Below are 8,392 nucleotides of genomic sequence, written 5' to 3' on the forward strand. Positions count from 1 at the left end.
GAACCTGGGGCCTTGGTGTTGTCAGCACCGCACTCTCCCAAGTGAGCCACGGGCCGGCCCTCTAAAGGATTTTAAAAGGACAGTTTTTTTTTCTTGGCATGCATTTCTCTGAGTTCCCTCTTTTCCCATGGTTAGTTAATATTTGGAACCTTGGTTATAGGCAATATGACATCAGTTACATGAACGTAAAGTTTTTTCATAGAATTAATGTCATGGAGCCACAGACTTGCCACAAGGCACGTACTATCCAGACCCTGAGAAACCAAGGAAGACATCGACCGAGCTGTGCTGATTCCACCCTGAAGCAGGACCCTGAGATGACAGCAAGGACGGGAGTGGAAACCAGGTGGAGCCTTGGCGAGACCTCACACCTGGCTCCTTGACTTTCATGTTGTTTATTTTTGAAAGGGAGCAGACAGCCGGACCTGGGCCAGGTAACACCATGAGGTGAGGGTGGTGAGATCAACTGAAAAGCAAATCTGGACTTAGTCAGGGGAGACTTTACTCAAAAGGATTATTGCAAGGGGGGGAGACTCTTTCCAATAGGGGAGGGGACAACTGCAGTGGGGGAGGGGACTGTGGCAGTGGGGAGGGGGCTATTGGAACAGAGGAGGGGATGATTGCAATAGAGGAAGGGAACTGTGACAGTGCGGGGGGGATTATTACACGAGGAAGATCTCTCTGGCCAGGAGGTCTGCAGGAGGAGCCCTGGCGAGACCTTGCGCCTTGCACGGAGCCCCCACAGCTCATGTCTTCCGCACTCCTGCGTTTCGTATCCCACGTTCCGTTCACTCAACCCCTTCTGGCTGCTTCTCGAAGGCGCTGCCCTCCCTGCTCCGCGGAGAGGGTGCTACGGCCTATGGCGTCAGCGGGTGCGGCCCGGGGAAGCCCCTCCCGGCTGGGCTGAGACCTTGAGCGAGAGCCACCGATCCAGGGCGGGTGACGAGGGGCCCCGCGCTGGGCCGGCCCAGGGTGGCTTTGGCCCCACGGGCGAGGGTGTGACTTGGGGCTCCCCATCCCCCGATGCTTCCAGGGGCTCCCGAGGGCCGGCGGGGACCACCTTCTTGTTCCGGGAGCCCACCGGCCCGGCTGTCCGTGACTTCGTAGGCTTGTGACCTGTGCGGTTGCCCAGCGTCCCTGCTCAGAAGGGCCCCCACACTTGGTTTGATGTTCTGCTGTCACCGTATTGAAATGACTAGTGATTTTATCTGGGAACTGGTGTTATGTGAGTGGAGTCCGATGGGACGATGGAGCATACACGTGAGCGGTGGAGATGGGGACACACGGCCTCTCCGTTCGCAGGTCATGGTCGTCGTCCTGTGAGCTCAGAGTTCCCGAGGTCAGTCAGATGCAAAGTGGGGACGAACAGATGGGGCACGCGGTGACGTCTGCGGACGGCTGAGCAGGCGCTGACGCCTCGAGAGGACAAGCTTTGCGTTTGTTTTCTACTGTTTTTGTTTTTGGCAGCCGGCGGGCCAGGGGATCCGAACCCCTGACCTTGTGTTATCGGCCCCGCCGTGACAACTGAGCTCACCAGCCAGTCCTGCTTTCCGTTTTCTGGGGAGCAGTGTAGCTTTTTCCTTTTTTTTTTGATAACAGCTTTATTAAATATGCAATAGTTATCATTATATATCATAAAGTTCACCCTTTTAAGGTGTATAATTTACTGGCACTGAGCATATTCACATGTTGTGCAACCACCACCTCTATCTGGTTCCAGAACATTTTCATCAGCCCAGACACCCCGTGTGCATTGAGCAGTCTCCCCACCCCCACCCCAGCCTCTGGCACCCACCGATCTACCTTCTACCTCTGTGAATGGGCCTATTCTGGACATTTCATAGAAATGGGATCATACAGTATGTGGCCCTTTTGTGTCTGGCTTCTTTCACTGAGCGTGATGTCCACAGGGTTCAATCCATGTTGTAGCGTGTGTCAGAATTCCCTTCCTTTTCAAGGCTGAGTAATATTCCATTGTAGGAATAGACCACGTTTTGTTTATCCAGTCATCCCTAAATGCACATTGGGTGGCATCCACCTTTTGGCCACTGTGAATAGTGCTGCTGTGAACAGCCGTGTACAGTTTCCGTATGGATCTATGTTTGCCATTCTTTTGGGTCTAGACCTAGGAGTGGAATCAGTGGGTCACATGGTGACTCTATTTTTAGTGTCTGAGCATGTTTTCTTTTAAACCAGAAAGAAAGTGTAAATGCAGAAGGGGGGCAATGGCCTGCTGAGAAAGACAAATGACCTAGGAACCCCATCATGTCCTTTGAGTTAATGCTACCTCCCTGTATTAGCCAGCCACTTGCCCTGAAATTGACAACACAGAAGGAAAAGGAAAGATAAGGCAACCCACAGTTCCTTTTCTTTTCAGTCCTTCCTTCCTCATCAGGAAGTGAAATAAAAACAGTTGAGTTGGTTTTGTGCAATTTCCACTATTCTGGTAGGAACAAAACATATACGAAAGCATGTGCTAAGATATATGAACTGTGGGCCAGCCCGTGGCTCACTTGGGAGAGTGTAGTGCTGATAACACCAAGGCCACGGGTTCGGATCCTATATAGGGATGGCCGGTTAGCTCACTGGCTGAGCGTGGTGCTGACAACACCAAGCCAAGGGTTGAGATCCCCTTACTGGTCATCTTTTTTAAAAAAGAAAAAAAAAAAAAAAAAAAAAAGAAATATGAACTGTGTAATTCTGCGAACTATTCATTCTGCAAATGACGTGAGTGCTCATATATATTTTTCAGCTATATAAGTAAACATTTATTAGAGAAAATTATTAGTAAGCAGTGCAAAAGTAGTTCATACAATCTATTTGATAAACTTACTGAAATCCCAGTCCTGTGATGCTTCAGCCACACCTTCCATAGAAGCTTCTCTTTAGGCAGATGCAGCAATACCCCGAGTGCATAATTTTTAACCTTATAGTCGGCATTAGGCAATGAAAATCCTCCAAAAGCAATTCCAAGGCCGGCCCATGGCTCACTCGGTAGAGTGCGGTGCTGATAACACCAAGGCCACGGGTTTGGATCCTATACAGGGACGGCTGGTTTGCTCACTGGCTGAGCGTGGTGCTGACAACACCAAGCCAAGGGTTGAGATCCCCTTACCGGTCATCTTTTAAAAACAAAACAAAACAAAACAAAAGCAATTCCAGACTTGACATGAATACTAAAGGCCATTCTGAGAGGTAGAGGATATGAGTTTCCAAGATCTTATGTCCTCTTTATAAGGGAGGGGGACATCCTCCAAATATTTTAGACAGTTCACATATACGTATGTCTCTAAAATACACACACACATATATATATGCATCTAAAAAAATATACATATACATATATTTTTGGCGGCTAGCCAGTATGGGGATCCAAACCTTTGACTTGGTGTTATCAGCACCATGCTCTCCCAAGTGAGCTAACCGGCCAGCCCAATTCACATATATCGAATGTCACTAAGTTCCATGACGACAGCCCATTTCTAACATTATAGAAAGCCTTTAGGGGTAGTAGGAATACCTTCTGAAATTCTTACAGTAGCTGCTTTGGGACTGTGGCCTTTCTGATTAAATGATAGCTCATCACCACTAGAATGAAAATTGTTGTTAAATAAGATATTTATTTATTTGGTGTCTGGCCAGTACGGGGATCTGAACTCTTAACCTTGGTGTTATAAGAAAGCGCTCTGACCACCTGAGCTAACTGGCCAGCCCTTAAATAACATACGTAAATTTAATAAACAAGGGCCGGCCGTGGCTTGTTTGGGTGAGCGTGGTGCTGACAACACCAAGTCAAGGGTTAAGATCCCCTTACCAGTCAGCTTTAAAAAAAAATAAATAAGTTTAATAAACAGCCAGTGAGAATGTAAGCTCCATGAAAGCAAGAATTTTCATCTGTTTTGTTCGCTTCTGTGTCTAAACTAAAGCGCAGGCAATAGTGAGGGCTCAAATATCTGTGGAATGAGTTACATGCCACTCTGACTTCACTGAAGCAGTTGAGTTACAGTTCTCATAAAACTAGATATGTTCTGGCCGCAAGCATACTTAATGCGATAGTAATAAAAAGCAGGTTTGTAACACAAGCCTATTTTTGGGGGCTCTGCATTGCTTTGGGCAGATCTGGGTTTCCAGTGGGTGTCACTTTCCTCCCACCTGAAGGACGTCCTGTGTGATTCTGTACTGCAGGCCTGCGGCTGCTGCGGCTGCTGCTGCTGAACTCTTTCAGCTTTTGTATGTCTCAAATCACCTTTATTTCCCTTCCTTTTTTTTAAAAAAAAAGTAAAATTTCTACTTTGGGATAATTTTATATTTACAGATAAGTTGCTCGAATAGTGTGGAGGAGTCCCCACATGCCCTTCACCCAGCTCCCCTCACCTGATCCCTCATTCCTCTCTGCCAGTGCAGACCCGAGTGCTGAATGGTCGGGTGGCAGCAGCTCCTGTGCCTACTAGCTGTCCTCACCTGGGACCTCTTGCCTCTTCCCTAGTGTATTGGTCTGTTTATGCTGCTTAGACAAAATACCTGGAACTGGGTGATTTATAAGAAAATGAAATTTATTGCTTACGGTTTCAGAGGCTGGGAAGTCCACAGTCTGGGGAACACATCCGGTGAGGGTCTTCTTTAGAGTATAAACAAAAAGACCTCAGGTGACAGTTGGGTGGGCACACCTGGACTCAATTGCCTAAATCCACAGTACAGAAATCCATTGGTGAGGTGACAGATGAGTGCCCTTACGTGGGCCCAAATGCCTCTGCCACAGAACCGTCATTAAGAGATGAGGTGACAGATGACTCTCCCTATCTGGCCTTTTTTGTCGCTGTCTAACTTTAATGACCCCGAGCTGAGATGACAGGTAGATGCCTCACCCAGACTTTCATTCTTCTTTCCAGTGTAGGGACCAAGATCTGGGGCTGTCAGTTGAACGCTGTCACCTAGGCCCTCATGTCTCTGATTTGCGTAGCTGCACAGAGTGGAGGTGACATTTGACTGTCGCTGCCAGCCCTGTAGTGCTCCTGGTGTGGTGTGACTTGGGTCCTCATGCTCTGTGTAGGGACCCATGTCTGAGGTAACAGTTGGATGCCTCACCTGTCCCTCATGTCTCTACCTGAGGTTGGGCGCCCAGAGTGGAGGTGACAGGTGACTCCACGTGTGGGCCCTCAGGCATTGCCCTGGTCTAGGCCTCCAAAGGTGAGGCGATAGTTGAATGTTGACACCCGCACCTATCGCCTCCACCTCAGCGTGAGTCCCCAGAGTTGAGGTGACCGCTGCTGTCCTCCCCTGTACCCCCTGCCTCTGTCCCAGTGAGGGCACACAGAGGTGCCAGTTCAAAGCCCTGACTTGGGCCTCATACATTAGCACCAGTGTTGGCACCCAGAGCTGAGGTGACAAGTGTCTATCCCACCTAGGCTGTGCTGCATGTGCCCCAGTGTAAGCACAGATAGGAGGTGATAGATGACTCCTCCCCAGGTCTGCCATCGTCGTTCCCCAGTGTGGGCTGCGAGAGTTGAGGTGACACTTGTCTCAATTCTGTGGGGCCCTAAGACCCGTGTCAGAATGTTTTCACCGAGATGAGGTGACAGTTGATCGTTCTCATCTGGTCGCTCATGCTGTGCCTCACGGTAGGCACCGAGGGCTGAGGTAACGGTGAGTGTCTTCACCTGGGACTTCATGCCTCTTCCCCACTGTAGGCTTCCTGAGGTGACAGTTGATTGTCCTTATCAGGGCCCTCACCTCTTTGTCCCTCATAGGCACTCAGAGGTCAGGTGACAGTTGAGAGACCTCACGAGGGCCCTCCTGCCTCTGTCACAGTGTAGGCACTCAGAGCAGGGTCAGATCGAGCGGTCCCCACTGTGCTCCCCTGCCACTCCCACTGCACAGAAGCGCCCACCTCGGCGACGCCATGCCAGCATGGCCCCCTGCAGTCTGTAAATGTCTTGGGGGGTGAGAAGAGCCGAGTGTTCCTCCAGGGGCTCTGCGAGGGGGCTCTGAGCACAAAGTCCCCCCCGCGGGGTCATGAGGGCCCCTGCATCTTCATTCGGTTTTCTCCTCCAAGGGGTCAATGCCACCCTTAGGCCCGTGCTTGAGGCTTTGAGGACCCAGATGGCGGGCTAGGGTGGTTAGGGATTTAAATGTCTTTTTCCCAGGAGCAGGTGTGATGGTGGCGCTCTCTGGTGGGGAGCTGGGGGTGACTGCCCTGATTCTTGCCATCTTGGGGTTCACTGCCTTCGTGTCATCTGGGGCCTTCATTGCAGCTGCGTCATGGCTGCACCATGGGGCGCCGCGAGTCAAGGGCAAGACCCTCTCAGCCACGCTAGGACTGAGGAGTTAAAAGAGGAGCTGCCTGGTGCTCTGTCCAGCATGGTGTGACATTCACATGCCCTGTCCCTGGGAGTCTCCCTCTTGGTTACCCTGCAGGGTCCACTTGATTTCCCATGGGAAGAAGCAGAGGCTGGCCTGGGCTGGAAGGACACACAGAGCAGCCCCCAGCCCCGAGCTCCTGGGTATAAGGGGTGGCAGTGTCGCCTCTGTCCTGTGGGCTCCTGGCCCAACCTCTGTAGCCCCACGAGCTCCTGGGTCTCAGCCTTTGCCAAGGTCCCTTTTCATGGAGGCTACTGGCACCAGGAGGACAGAGGACCAAGGCCACTGTCCCTGTGGCTGAAGCTTGGCCTCCAATCCTGTCCACAGAGCCCCATCTGCTGCTGTGTGAACCTATTCGAGGAGTGACCCTTAAGGGCCCGTGACCTGTCCCTTGTCAAGCTCCTCCCTTCCCTGTTCAGGGTCCAGGTGAGCGCGGTAACCTCCCTCCTCCCACAACCTGGAGATGCTGCCTCCCGCTTACAGGAGGTGATGGGGACAGCAGGAATCATACACAGGGTTGCAGCGTGTTTGTGGGGAGAGCGACGCCTCATCCCGACTTACGGGACAGGACCGGGCCTGCCTGCCATTCAGGTTTCTTCTTTCTCCATGTGTTTGTCCTGCAGAGGCCTCAGCTCATCCCTTAGGCCCGGGGCCCCACCCGCCTTCCCTGCCCTACCCGATCCAATGTTGCCACCCCAGCCTAGGGGCCGTGCAGGGCTACACAGAGGCCCGGATGGTTCATGCAAGAAGCCCTAGCGATGCACTGCTTTCCCACGTGGGGGTGGGGTGGAGGAGCCGAGGCCAGGCCGAGGGCAGCTGTAGTCGCCAGCTGGTGGGTGTCGCTCCTGCCAAACTTTTGCTGACAGACTGGTGGCTTGTTCATGTTGGCACAGGCCTTGCTGAGTGCCTCCCCCTGCCACCTGAGGGGCCCTAGGGCTCCGAGTGGGTGTCGGGAGTAAAGCATTCCTCCCCTGGCCGTTTTCTGGGCTGCTGGTTTGCCCCTCCATAAAGTGCTTCGTTCCCTGTTGGCCGCATCTACTAGAACCCAGGCCAAGCGTGCAGGGACCATGGTGTCAGTCCCTGCCACGTCCCCGGTGCTCAGCCCAGTAGGAGACAGCAAGCAGGACAAATGCTACACTGAGATGCTCAGGGGCTACTGACCTTGTTGGGGACAGTGTAGTGGGGTGGACGGTTGCCCCTTCAAATTCATGCCCACCCGGGTCCTCAGGATGTGACCTTACTTGGTGGTGGGGTGTTTGCAGATGTAATTAGCTGAGTTAGGATGAGGTCATGCTGGCACAGGGTGGGCCCTAATCCAATATGACAAGCACCCCGTAAGAGACAGATGGGGGACGCAGACAGATAAGAAGCCACACAGAGGCAGAGACTGGAGTGATACGTCCACAAGCCCAGGGACGCCTGGAGCCACCAGAAGCTGGAAGAAGCAGGAAGAAGCAGGAAGGGTCCCCCCCTGGAGCCTCCAGGGGGGCGTGGCACTGTCACACCTCGGTCTCTGCCTTCTGCCTCCAGTACCGGGGAGGGCACATTTCCGCCTTTAACCTGCACTCGCGCCGATGGATGCAGGCTGGGCAACCTGACCACTCTGGCCCTTCTACCCAGGCCAGGAGGTCACCTCAGACTAGCCTCTCCCACTCGGCCTCCAATGTCAGTCATAAAACCTGTCAGCTCTCCTCCTAAATACTTCCTTCACTGGCACTATTGCCTGAAGTGACCCTGCATGGGGCAGGGACACGGTCAGAGTGGAGCCTGGCCAGCGTGCTGGTCCTCATGGACAATGAAAGTGCTGGAAGCATCCATGTGGAAGGTGAAGACATGTGACCTGTCCTCATACCTCGAGCTGACCTCACAGTGACACAGAGCATGGCCACAACTGGACATGGGGTCAGGCCCAGAGATCAGGAGCCCGAGGGGGGCCTGGAGCAGGCGCTGGTGGAAGAACAAGGAGCAGGGACGCCCTCACCCCCACGATCAATGACAAGGGGACAGACAGGGCTGTTTGTAGATTTAATGGCAG

Source organism: Cynocephalus volans, chromosome X (genome assembly GCF_027409185.1).
Source record: "Cynocephalus volans isolate mCynVol1 chromosome X, mCynVol1.pri, whole genome shotgun sequence".
NCBI lineage: Eukaryota > Metazoa > Chordata > Mammalia > Dermoptera > Cynocephalidae > Cynocephalus > Cynocephalus volans.